Here is a 12578-nt window from a genome sequence, read left to right as displayed (position 1 = left end):
TATAGAACAGAAATATTTATGGACACTTCTGGCTTTTCTACATTATAATTCTACAGTGTTGAAAGCTTCAATGGGCATTGGATTGGGCCCAAAGAGAGTAGTTCTCAAGTAGATCCTGAAATGAATGGGGGCCATTGGAGGTGTCTGAAGTGATGTGCCTGAGTTTCTTTATATGTGCAGGAAAGGAGGCAATGGCATATTGTACATACTGGGTTCTGGAGGGAGGAGACTTGGGAAGCTGATAGAAAAGGGAGTTGCAATCAAACTGCTAGCTAGATACACCTTGGATAAAGTCCACAGTCCTTTATTCCATAAATATTGTTACCCTTTTGACCTGAGTAATTAGCCAGTATTCAGGGTCTTGCAGGTTGTTTCCATAAGGAGGTGAAATGGATGATGGAGTCAGGTATTTCTTCAGTGCAATCCTGGTTATTTACAAAGAATGTACAAAAGTCCCAAACAAAGGGAGAATCAAAGAAAAGGAGAAGGTTTCTTTGCTCACAGTTCCAACCCTCTTTTCAGCCAGCACTCTACCCAAACAGTTCTCTCTCAGGGTGTTTTCTCAAGACCATGCTACCAGTGTTTGTTCTGGGTGGCTCCTTGGCTTTTTGCTCCTTTTCAGTCAGTTTCGCTGGTGTTTCTGCTCCTTCTCTCTCTGTCACACGGACGCACAGCTGCAATCAAATTAATTTCCTGCTCCTGCATTATTAACAAACTCCCAGGAAACCCCTTGAACCGCATGGCCCAGCTACTGCTAAGGCTTGCATGTGGTCTAGTCCTTGGGTGTCAGTTTTCCATTTTTTCACCTATGGAAGGGGCATTTAATTGTTCCTCAGTTAGCCTGAATGGAAGGTGGCTGTCCCACTCAGCAGTTTCAAGGAGGTGGTGTGATTGCCCTGTCTGTCTGTCCATCCCCGTCTGTCTGTCTGTCTGTCTATCTATCTCATTTGTTCAAACCATGTGACCAACTTGTTTTTTGTTGTGGTGATCAATGGGGCTGTAATTAGTACTATAGTAGTTGTGAATTGATGTGGCTAGCAGACCTCATCTCCTGTCTTGACCTTAGGGAGATACACAGGCTTCCACTCCCATAAAGTCCAGTAAAAATTCTCACTGCTGCATTATTAGACTATTCTTCAGACACTTATGCAAATATCAGAATGAAATGTGTTTCTCCGGCATGTTTCTCTTCTTCTCAAGTATTAACCTTTATTCACACTGTGGGGATATTTAAAAAAAATGGAATATTCTTATTTACTGAGGAAACAGTTCAGTGTAGTTATAATTAATATACAACTGTCCAGAGAGAAATGGAAAGTCACTAACATTTACCATTTTCAGGAGACAGCTGCTAGGGGAGAAATGATTTTTGTCCTGTTGGCATCTGGAGACTGTGGCTCATGTCAGGAAGTGATGCATGAAAGCCAGCATCTGGACTGTTGCATCAAGGTTATGCCAAAATGTGTTTACTCCATAGTAGCTGGGAGTTCAGGATTGTAGCAAATAACAAAGGAGGGTGGGTAGGTATGGATGAAGAGTACCAAGAGGGAGGGAAAATATTCTGAAGAAGGGAAAGGATAGAGTCAGTGATGAAATGACAAACAGCTGCATGAAGCCTCTAGTTTGGCCTGTGTGAAACTTTGTGTGATTCCCACAGCTGGAAATGTGGCTGTGAAAAGTGAATAATCACCCATGTGACGCACATAAGAAACATGCAGCTAAAATGAGCTCAGCCAAGGAGGTTTCCTCTTGGCTTGCCTACCAGAGTCCTGGCTGTAGTAATGTGCATGTATAAAGGGATCCCAGCCACAGCATTGGGACGGGGGGCGGTCAGTGGGGGACTCAGCACACTCACTGGCATGCACAGCAACGATTCCTTATTCCGACTAAATCCTTCTCATTGGAGTGAAGCCTCAGAGTGCCATTGCTAGGTATAGTTTGCAAGCAATTATTGCAATGTATCCTATCATCCTTATGAAAATGTGTCTTGGATCTTTTCTCTAGAATACTGTGGCAGAAATTCTGCATCTTTTTTGGCTTGCCACTGCACCCTTGCTGAGCATTTGGTTTGGTGAGCCATTAATCAAGCAACAGATTCAGCACCCTCAGCAGGTTTGCAGATGACACTAAACTGGGAGGAGTGGTAGATACCCTGGAGGATAGGGATAGGATACAGAGGGACCTAGACAAATTAGAGAATTGGGCCAAAAGAAACCTGATGAGGTTTATCAAGGACAAGTGCAGAGTTCTGCACTTAGGACAGAAGAATCCCATTCACTTTTACAGACTAGGGACCAAATGGCTAGGCAGCAGTTCTGCAGAAAAGGACCTGGGGGTTACAGTGGATGAGAAGCTGGATATGAGTCAACAGTGTGCCCTTGTTGCCAAAAAAGCTAATGGCATTTTGGGCTGTATAAGTAGGGGGGCATTGCCAGCAGATCAAGGGATGTGATCATTCCCCTCTATTCGGCATTGGTGAGGCCTCATCTGTGTCCAGTTTTGGGCCCCACACTACAAGAAGAATGTGGAAAAATTGGAGAGAGTCCAGTGGAGGGTAACAAAAATGCTGCTGCTGCTCTTCCTCCAGCCCCCTGGGCTGCTTCTCTGGCCCCTCTGTCTCTGTGGCTGCAGCTCTGCTGCCAGCACAGGGTCTGCTTTCCCTGGGCTGTGTCTCTGGCTCTGTGGCTGCAGCTCTCCTCCCAGCACAGGTCTGCTCTGTGGGCTGCTTCCGTGACTCTGCTCCCAGTTCTGACCTGCTTCCTGGGCTGCTTTTCTGGCCCCTCGGCTGGCACAGCTCTGTTCCCTAGCTCAGCTTGGGCCCCTGCTCTCTCCTTAGCTCGGCCCCACTCTGTCTGACCCAGGCAATTCCAGCTCACACGGAGGACAGGACCCACCCTGGCCTCCTGACTCCCTAATTAGCCTGCCCACCTTGTCAATCAGGCTGACCTGGAGCATTGGCCTCTCCCCATTTTTTTAGTGCTGGGAGCTAGCCAGCCAAAACACCCCCACTGAATGTTAGTAAGGGGACAACAGTCCCCTTATACATTACAATATTATGCAAGAGGCCTCAGTCAGGATCAAGGCCCAGTCACTGTCTTGGGTACTGAACAGACATACAGTAAAAGACAGTCCTAGTCCAAACGAGTTACAATCTAAATGAAGATAAGATGTAACAAGTAGGTGTAGCACCCAATGGATGGGCTGCAGGAGAGGAAAATGAGAATAACAATAATCCGAATACATGGTTATGTAGACTAGCTGTGGGCATCATTTGCAGGTCTGCATTTTTAAAAATTATTTCTCAATCAGAGCCAATAAATGAGTCCCCAACATCTCACCTGTTTTGTTAGTAATATATATATTGTGCGATGTAATCCTGTAATATTTAATTTAAAGACTGTGGGGCTTTTTTGCTTGTTTTTTTGGTGTAGTTTTGTGCAGAGGAACTTGTAATTCTAAAGGTAAAATCAGTTTGCACTGCTAGTTATGATTAACTGGGAGTACGGCCCGAAAAACATTCTGGATTTCCTTTATGTAGCTGTGGCCAATCCTGCAGTCATTATGTGTGTCAAACTCATGCTGACTCCAGGAGCTATGCTGTATGCTTGGGCTATATTATTAAATCAGAATTTCTGTTTTACAAAGAAAGCAAATGGGAATTGCATAACTAGTATTGTTTTAGCTATTTATTCTAGTTTCCCTTAAGTATATAGATCTTTGGAGCAAACTCTTGAGTATAAACAAACACATCATCATCTTGGCTCTCCACCGTGTTTCTTGAGACTTGTAAATATTGAAACTTCACTTTGGGATCTGCAGCCACAGCAAAAGTACAATAGCATATTGGATGCTGAGCCAAGTGCTGGGGTTTAATTATCTGTTATTAGCATGTCCAAGTTTGCTTTGCATTTTAATTGCAGCACAAACAGGGGCCTCATGGCTAGTGGATTTGTTATAAACAGCATTAAAATGGGAATAATAGAACTGTAAAATACATCAGTGAGATACTTGCATTGAGCAGCCTAATTGTGAGGTTTCCCTGTAGCTATGAGGCACTGGAGTTTGTTTATTTGAGTTTGGCCCCATATGCTTTATTGTTCTTGGCAGATTAGGTGCTAATAATGTCAATATCTGCACAAGATTCTTTCAAAGGTAGAGCTTGTTTTATTAATATGCCAGATTCAGATTCCAGGCAGGTTTTGTTGCTGTTGTTATTGGTAACTGGCTTTGTTTTCTCTCTTGTCCATACAAAGCAAATAAGCAGGAAAGGAGGTGGGCACAGTCACCACTAACACGGGTTGACAACTCAGCTGGTATCTTTCACTTACTGGGGATCTTCTGTAGAGATAAAATATTTGGCTCAGCTCTAGAAACTGATTAGCCCTTGGATACCTCTTATGTGGAGGCTGCAGGTGGCTCATTATCTTCTCTCTCTTCATATTGTTCTATGAAGAATGAGCTTTATTTAAAAAAAAAAGTATTTGGCTATTGACAGTTCCCATTGTGTTAGGGACCTTTGGGGATGCTTCACAGCCACCTGCAAAAGGCTTCTATCCTGATGCCCAAGGATCACTGCACCAGGGTCTAAAGGGCCAAGGAAGATTATTCATGTGCCACTGGAATGGCTTCCTACCCCATGGCAGCTGCACTCTTTGCTTCTATCACACAGCCAAGTGGTGACAGTCCAGAAGCTAGTGTCAATGATTGGAACCTTACTCTATTCCCACCTGGTAGCACCTGGCCACTCCTGACACTGAACTGAACTGTTGGAATGGTTCTCTTTCTGGCTCATTTTAAACAAACCAAACCAAACCAAAAAAAAAGTAAAGTGCTTACTTTTACTAACTGGAAAATGGAAATGCCATTTCCAATGCTGAAGGAAATTGTTTTGAAGTGTGATACTCATGATCTCTACAGCCAAACACTTGCAATATTCCTTTTGTGTAATAATGCTGCCAACTGCTCAGCTCTTTAGAAGAAATACTCTCATTACAGAATAAAATCCTTTAAATGTATTTCTTAAAACTAATGAAAATAAGGGGGGAAAAGTACTTATTTTCCCAGCAGGGAACTCTGAATTGAAACTCTTAGACACTTGTTTGGCAAAAATTGCTGGCTTAAGTTGGACAGCCTATGAATTATGTGCGAGGGCTCCAAAGGCTGGCGTGCAGTTGCACTGATGTTATTCTGCACCGCTGAGCAGCTTTGTGCTGAGGCAGAGCTAAAACTCACTAACACCTATGTATCTATAATCAAAGTTAGACACAGGCTCAATTCAGTTGGGATGGGATCTACAAGGGCTCCAGTGGAATTGTGCCCCCTTATGCCAGGGCTGAATTTTTTCCATTGGCATTAGTAAGGACAGCTCATACTGTACCTAATTGGAATCATATTTCTCCTTGAAAACTGAGATTTGCTTTATAACTGACTCGTTTACATTTAGAAAATGGGAAGGAGAAAAGAAGCAACTGAAGACTCCAACTGAGGCTCCAACCTGCAACATTGATGACTTTGCCAGATCCCTTCTAGAGATTCATTCAGCATTCTTTGAAGCATCAAGTCTTGGCCAGCTCTGGAGGTAAGATATCAGGGCAGCTGGACTGAGCTGGCATGACAGCATCCAGGTTGTCATGTTTTCAGCATTTGAGGGTGAATGTCCTTTGTTGGTGAATTCCCTCCATATCCCCACAGTGGTTAGTTTTAGACTGTGGTAGTTAGAGGGAAAGCTCAATTTCTTCTACATTTTCAAGTTATGGCCTTGCTGGCTTTCTTCTCCCTGTTCCTGGTATTGTGCCATGATTGATCTTCTGCAGTTTGGCTTTATTACTGTGCACAGATTTCAAATAGCTTAATACTGCTAAGCATTCTGCAGTCAGCCAAGACAAGCTTTACTCATAGTATTGACTAGAGAGATGAAGAATTTAGCAGAACAGTGTCAGCTTTGGCCTCCTTATTGTCAGGCCAGCTTCTTTGTCCACTGAGTATATGCACCTGTGATAAGCTGCAATCACCCCCAAATGGCACTTTGACTCCAGGCACAGACACCTGATGGAGAATTTATTCAGCACTAAAACAAAACAATAACCAACCTAAACTAATGAAAAGTAGTTTGCCTGTATCAGGCTTAGTGATTTGCTGCCTTTTCACCTTCGTCTTAGCATTTAAATGTTCTCCAATTCATTGCAGTTAGTTTCACTTTAAACTGGCACACAAAGCAGCTAAGGCTGACCTAGAAACATCCACAGACTGCTTCAAAACCCCCACAGACTACTTCAGCCCTGGGTAGCAGCAACTGGTCTGAGATTTCTCTTCAGAGGAAGTTATTACTCATGCCTGTTCACCACAAATAAAATGAGATTTGTTCAAAACTTTAATGCAGAATAGTCCATGAGCTATTTTGTGTGTGTGTGAGAGAGAGAGAAATAGATTAACAACAGCTTTTATGTACCACAGAACTGCACAATTCAGTGGACTTGTAATTTTCTAAGTCAACTTTATGTACAGCCATTCTTCTGTTTCCAAAGGCAGCAGCTGAAGGTATGAGAGCTTCCCAAACACAGCTGGATCTATTATCTTGCATTGAAGCCTGAGTCAAGTCAGCAGTTCTCTCTGTCTGCACTTGCAGCTTAGGGATAGGCTGTCTTTCTGTGTGTTCAGTCTTATGTTTATTCCTTGAGATGAAAGTGGCTAATCATCAAGGCTGTCTCTACCATTTTTGCCGCCCCAAGGGAAAAAAAAACTGCCTGGTCTATTCCACCCCAAGAACGGACAGAATGCCACCACTTAGCATGTGCTGCCCCAGGCACGTGCTTCCTCTGCTGCTGCCTGGAACCGGCCCTGCTAATCATACTTGTCGCTAGTTACTGCAGTCAGTTACTTAAACAGCACTGAAAATAGTTAACAATCAACAAGAATTTTTTTCCCTACAAACTATAATTTCTTAGTCAACATAATAATGAAACTAAAATAACTAGCAGCAGGCAAGAATGGCTGATAATTCCCTACTCTAAGAGTAACAGTGGTTGTAATGTTCCATGGCTGCAAACATTCCCAGATGCCATAGTCATCAGTTAAGTGCAAACAGACAGCATGTGGAAGAGAACTCCTGAACTTGGATTCTGAAACCATGGGCCCATTCTCAGTGAAGATTTCCCAAAATTCATTCAGTAGAGGGCAATGATATACATATCACAAAGTTCCATACCGTCGAAGGCAGTGGCACAAACACACATGCCATTTGCTGTAATGGGACAATGGCAAGTGGCTTGCTTTTTAAGGTCCTATCAGATTGCTCTGTATTATTTGATCATGGGCTCTGGTAGGAGATAGGATGGCACAATATATGCAGCCTTATTCATCAGGTTGTACTGTTTGCAAGAAGCCGGGATAAGCAGGGATGATGCACATTAAGCTAAACATAGCCATACATCAGAAACATCAAAGTATCCCCAAAGCATCACTTGGATAAGGAAATCCCAAAAAAATGGGGACCAGAGTAGAGAATTAGGAAATGCAGACAAGGGGGGAAATAAAAACCAGAAAGCAAGCATTCAGAGTCAGAACCCTTTGAACCAATCAACGTAGAAGCTGACACAATTAAGATGAATAACTGGAAAAGAAGTGCTGTGAATCCACACTGCTCCTCCCACCACAAATGATGTCTCTGCTAGATGCCTGTTAACACCTCATAACAGCCACCCACCAACAAAAGAAACAAACTTTAAAGAAGATATCAAAGGAGGGCATTAAAATTCCCAATGGGAAACAGACTCCACATCCCGTTCATGGTGACAGGAGACACATTGGAGATATTTGCAGCCTTGAACACAGATGATGAAGGCAAAGAACTGAAACTGCCAAGTTCCTGACCATGGTGTTCATTGAGGAGAGAAATTAAGTCCCATCGAACTTCTCCAGATACAAGGTGGGTCAGTATTGCAGGATTTGGAGGGGGAGGGGAGTTCATAAAGCCCGGCATTTCATGAGTACCAGATGCTTAAACGACCCACAAAGAATTCCAACAGGATACCTGCTGTCTGCAGACAGGGGATAGGCCAACTAAAAAAGAAAACAACAACAGAGGCTGCATTGTTCTGGCTTTCTGACTTTATGCAGCATAACACAGCATGTTACAAACAGGCTGGCTAACGCAGACAAGAAAAAAATGCTTCATTTCTTATCCACAGTCAGGGATAGGCAGGGACCTATCTGAGCCTTCCTGGCACTAAAAGGAAAGTGGTCTGCATGGAGCTGAAAGCATGATGTGTAGAACAGCCAGTACACAATCATTCTCATCTGTTCCAGGTTCTGTTACTCTCACCCCCATGGTATATACTGCAGTGGGGAAAGTAGTGCTTGGGGCTTATTAATATTTTCACTCTGCATCAAGTGTTTTCTACAGATCATAATTCAGCCATTGAAACTGATTCTGAGCGGGATTTGGCATTGAAGCCCTCTGCCAAAGAAATTAAAAAAGGGAGAGTGCTCAGCCTGGCCGTGGAATGTCCATTCAGTGCCGCCTAAGCTCATCATGAGGCAGCTTGTGCAATACAATTAGGTCTGTGACTCATAAGCCAAGCTCTTTGGTCTGGTCTGCACTAGGATTCTCAGAGACTGGAAGCTGTAGTGTAGACAAGGCTCAGGCATTTTTACCACATGTCTAACACTGCTGAGAGCAGGGGTTTGTGTTTGAGCCCATATGAGTCTTGTCTACACTGTAGCTTCCACTGGTGCTGTCACTGGGGGAGCTGTATGTGTTGGCAATTATGTAGCCAAAAATCCTAGTGAAAACTGATGCTGCCGTGAAGGAGGCATGAAAAGGAAGGATCCATGTGTGTAAAGTAGGAGTAATGTGGCATTGCTGTCTGTAGCTGAGTGGGCTACAATGCAGAGCCCAGACAACACAATGTGATTTCTCTAGGGCCTGCAATCCTCTGCAGAAGACGCAGCTGCAAATGCAAATGTTAAGACTGCCTGAGCTGTGAAAACTGGTTTAAAATGTTGGCTTTACATACACTTGCAATAGTGTTTTCTGGTTAATAAATGACATATCGTATGCACATCACTAGGTAATACAACTTGATTTTCAATGCAGTAGCAGCACTAGGATGGAACAGACGCAGCTGAGTGGAACGTTCCTGGAGAAATATCTTTAAAGCTCTGTACTATTGGTAGCATCTGCTATGGGTCAGGACAAGAAAGTGTTTCCTACACTGATGTTTCTATCTAGCTTTTCCTGGCTTGTGCATACAGTTCTGGAAGACTTGCTGCACCTCTCCCCCAAGTCTAATAGTGCTGCTCCCAGGCTGGTCCCCCCCAGCGCAGGGCCGTTTTTAATAAAATGTGAATACCCACATCAGCTCTTCTGAGAATGTTTCAACTTTAAAAAATTGAAAAGAAGGTCCCTGTGTATCTTTTGGGCACACAGGATGAACTGTGCCAGCTGGGAGAGCCCCCACAGGTGGAGGATCTCAGGGAATGGAGAGTTCAGATGTGATGTAGTTGGAAGCATCTAATGTCAGCAGCTCTTGCTTAAATTTTGTGAAACAGCCTGCAAATGAGATGGGGCTCTTAGCCCTGGTCTACAATACAGGGTTAGGTCAAATTTAGCTGTGTTAGGTTGATTTTATAATTAATGCGTCTACGCAAGCAACCCCATTCCATCGACCTAAAGGACTCTTAAAATTGACTTCTGTACTCCTCCCCGGTGAGGGGAGTAGCGCTAAAATGACCTTGCTGAATCGAATTTGTGGTAGTGCAGAGGCAAATTGACATTATTGGTAGGGTGACCAGTAAGCAAATGTGAAAAATTGGGACAGGTGGTGGGGGTAATAGGAGCCTATATAAGAAAAAGACACAAAAATTGGGACTGTCCCTGTAAAATAGGGACATCCAGTCACCCTAGTTATTGGCCTCTGGGAGCTCTCCCAGAGTGCTCCAATGTGACCGCTCTGGACAGCACTTTCAACTCTGATGCACTAGCCAGGTAGACAGGAAAAGCCCCAGGAACTTTTGAATTTCATTTCCAGTTTGGTCAGCGTGGCGAGCTCAGCAGCACAGGTGACCATGCAGTCCCCCCAGAATCGCAAATGAGCTCCAGCATGGAGCAAACAGGAGACACTGGATCTGATTGCTGTATGGGGAGAAGAATCTGTGCAGGCAGAACTCCGATCAAAAAGAAGAAATGCTAATACATATGCCAAAATTGCACAGGGCATGACGGACAAAGGCTACAACAGGGACACACAGCAGTGCCACGTGAAAGTCAAGGAGCTCAGGCAAGCCTACCAAAAGACAAAGGAGGCAAACAGTCGCTCTGGATCAGAGCTCCATACATGCTGCTTCTATGATCAGCTGCATGGCATTCTAGGGGGGGACCCTACCACTACCCCACCACTCACCCTACCACTACCCCTACCCCTACCCCACACCTGCAAGGGGGGAGTCTCACGCAACACGGAGGAGGATTCTGAGGATGAGGAAGAGGAAGAGGAGGAGCATGCACAACAGGCAAGCGGTGAATCCATTCTCCCTGGCAGCCAGGATCTTTTCATCACCCTGGAGCCAATACCCTCCCAAGGTGGGATCCCCAACCCTGAAAGCGGAGAAGTCACCTCTGGTGAGTGCACATTTGTAACTACAGTACAGGGCTTAAAAGCAATAGTGTTTAATGTTTGATTTGCCTTGAAGACTTGGGATGCATTCGTGGCCAGTAGAGCTACTGGAAAAGTCTGTTAATGTGTCTGGGGATGGAGCGGGAATCCTCCAGGAACATCTCCATTAGGCTCTCCTGGAGGTACTCTGAAAGCCTTTGCAGATGGTTTCTGGGGAGGGATGCCTTATTTCGTCCTCCACGGTAGGACACTTTACCACGCCAAGCCAGTAGCAAGTAGTCTAAAATCATTGCAGCAGAAAGCATGGCAGCGAATGGTCCTGGGTTTTGGTTGCATTCAAGCAACATTCGGTCTATATCTTTCTGTGTTAGCCTCAGGAGAGTGATATCATTCATGGTCACCTGGTTGAAATAGGGAAATTTTTGTAAGGGAACAGTAAAAGGACCCTGTTCATGCTGGTCTGTTTGCCTTTGGCTAAAAGGGATCATCCCTGAGAATAGCCGTGTGGCAGGGGGAGGGGTGAAGGAATCATCCCAAATAGCCACGCAGAGGGATGTGGGAAGGTGTGTGCTGCACATTCACCCAAAAACCACAGCCCCTCCTTTTAAATGGCAAACCCAACCGGCATTGCTTGCTATGGGAAAGGAGGGCGCTGCAGTTTGAAAACATTCCCATGTGTTATGAAGGCGTTAGAAGCCAAATCCTTTGGCTTACCATGGCTGCCTGGAAACTGAATTCTGTTTCCCAGCCATGTGTGATGTGTCACCATATCGGCAGGCACTCAGTATAAAAGGCAAAATCGACCTTGTACCTAAAGCACATGTGCTGTCTGCTGTGAATTGCTTGATTCTCTGTGAAAGAATCTCCCTTTTGTTCTCAGAACTGCATCATCTTAAATTTTACTCTCCCTTTTTATCCCCCCGCAGGTCAAATGTTTCTATGCTCCCCCTATCATCTCCATCCCTGAGGTTATTGCAGATTAGAAGGCGAAAAAAACGCACTTGCGATGACATGTTTTCTGAGCTCATGCAGTCCTCCTGCACCAATAGGGCACAGTTGAATGCATGGAGGCATCCAGTGGCAGAATCCAGGAAAGCATTAAGTGAGCGTGATGAGAAGAGGCAGGATGCAATACTGAGGCTAATAGGGGAGCAAACGGACATGCTCAGGCGTCTGGTGGAGCTGCAGGAAAACCAATAAGAGCACAGACCGCCGCTGCATCCACTGTACGACCACCTGCCCTCCTCCCCAAGTTCCATATCCTTCTCACCCGGATGCCCGAGAACGCAAGGGAGAAGGCTCCGGGCACCCAGCCACTCACTCCAGAGGATGGCCCAAGCAACAGACTTAATGCGCTTAGTGGGGACATACACAATTGACTGTATAAAATTGATTTCTAAAAATAGACTTCTATAAAATCGACCTAATTTCATAGTGTAGACATACCCTCAGTTACCATCACAGGGTGAATAGTAGCAGCAAGGCCTGCTCTTTACATAGCCTGAACCCAGCCCACATACCTGGTCCATCCCCTGCCCAAGGTGAGAGCAGCAGGTAGGTTTCCCTGGAGGGGGTTGAGTTTCTCAACCCTTTCTAGGGGGATGGGGTCCTACACATTCCTAGGGTCACAGAGGAGCATATATTCTCTTCTCAGAGGTTTTTTTGGGGGGACAAAGGGATATTTGTTTGTTTCACAGTTGTGGGTCACAAATGCCATTTAATTATTTATTCCTGAATTTATTAATTGGCTTGTAATAATTCCCCATAATTGTCAGTGTTCAGGTTGCTATTGCTATATGGTCAAAGCCCAGATTCCTGGGTTTGGGGCCTGATTAATTTCTGCTTTGCATCTTGTGAAGTCAGCTATACCAGTGCAAATTCAGTATGATCTGACACTATTTTGATGGGTTACAGTACACGCATGTGGCATTTGTGCAAACAACTAGATGAGGTGCAGGGCAATGG

The 12578-nt window shown here is 44.6% G+C and overlaps 1 long non-coding RNA gene across 6 annotated transcripts in view; it reads left to right on the top strand.

The window, feature by feature from the left end:
• LOC120386679 overlaps nt 1-12578 on the top strand; it is a 94806-nt gene that overhangs the window by 29740 nt on the left and 52488 nt on the right. For all 6 annotated transcript variants that reach the window (XR_005589856.1, XR_005589855.1, XR_005589859.1 and 3 more), the window contains one exon: nt 5444-5578. This is a non-coding gene — a long non-coding RNA (uncharacterized LOC120386679). The remainder of the gene's footprint in view (nt 1-5443; nt 5579-12578) is intronic.

The sequence above is a fragment of the Mauremys reevesii genome, linkage group 19 (genome assembly GCF_016161935.1).
Source record: "Mauremys reevesii isolate NIE-2019 linkage group 19, ASM1616193v1, whole genome shotgun sequence".
Classification (NCBI taxonomy): domain Eukaryota; kingdom Metazoa; phylum Chordata; order Testudines; family Geoemydidae; genus Mauremys; species Mauremys reevesii.
The sequence above is the reverse complement of the archived record's forward strand: the minus strand, read 5'-3'. Positions and strand labels throughout refer to the sequence as shown.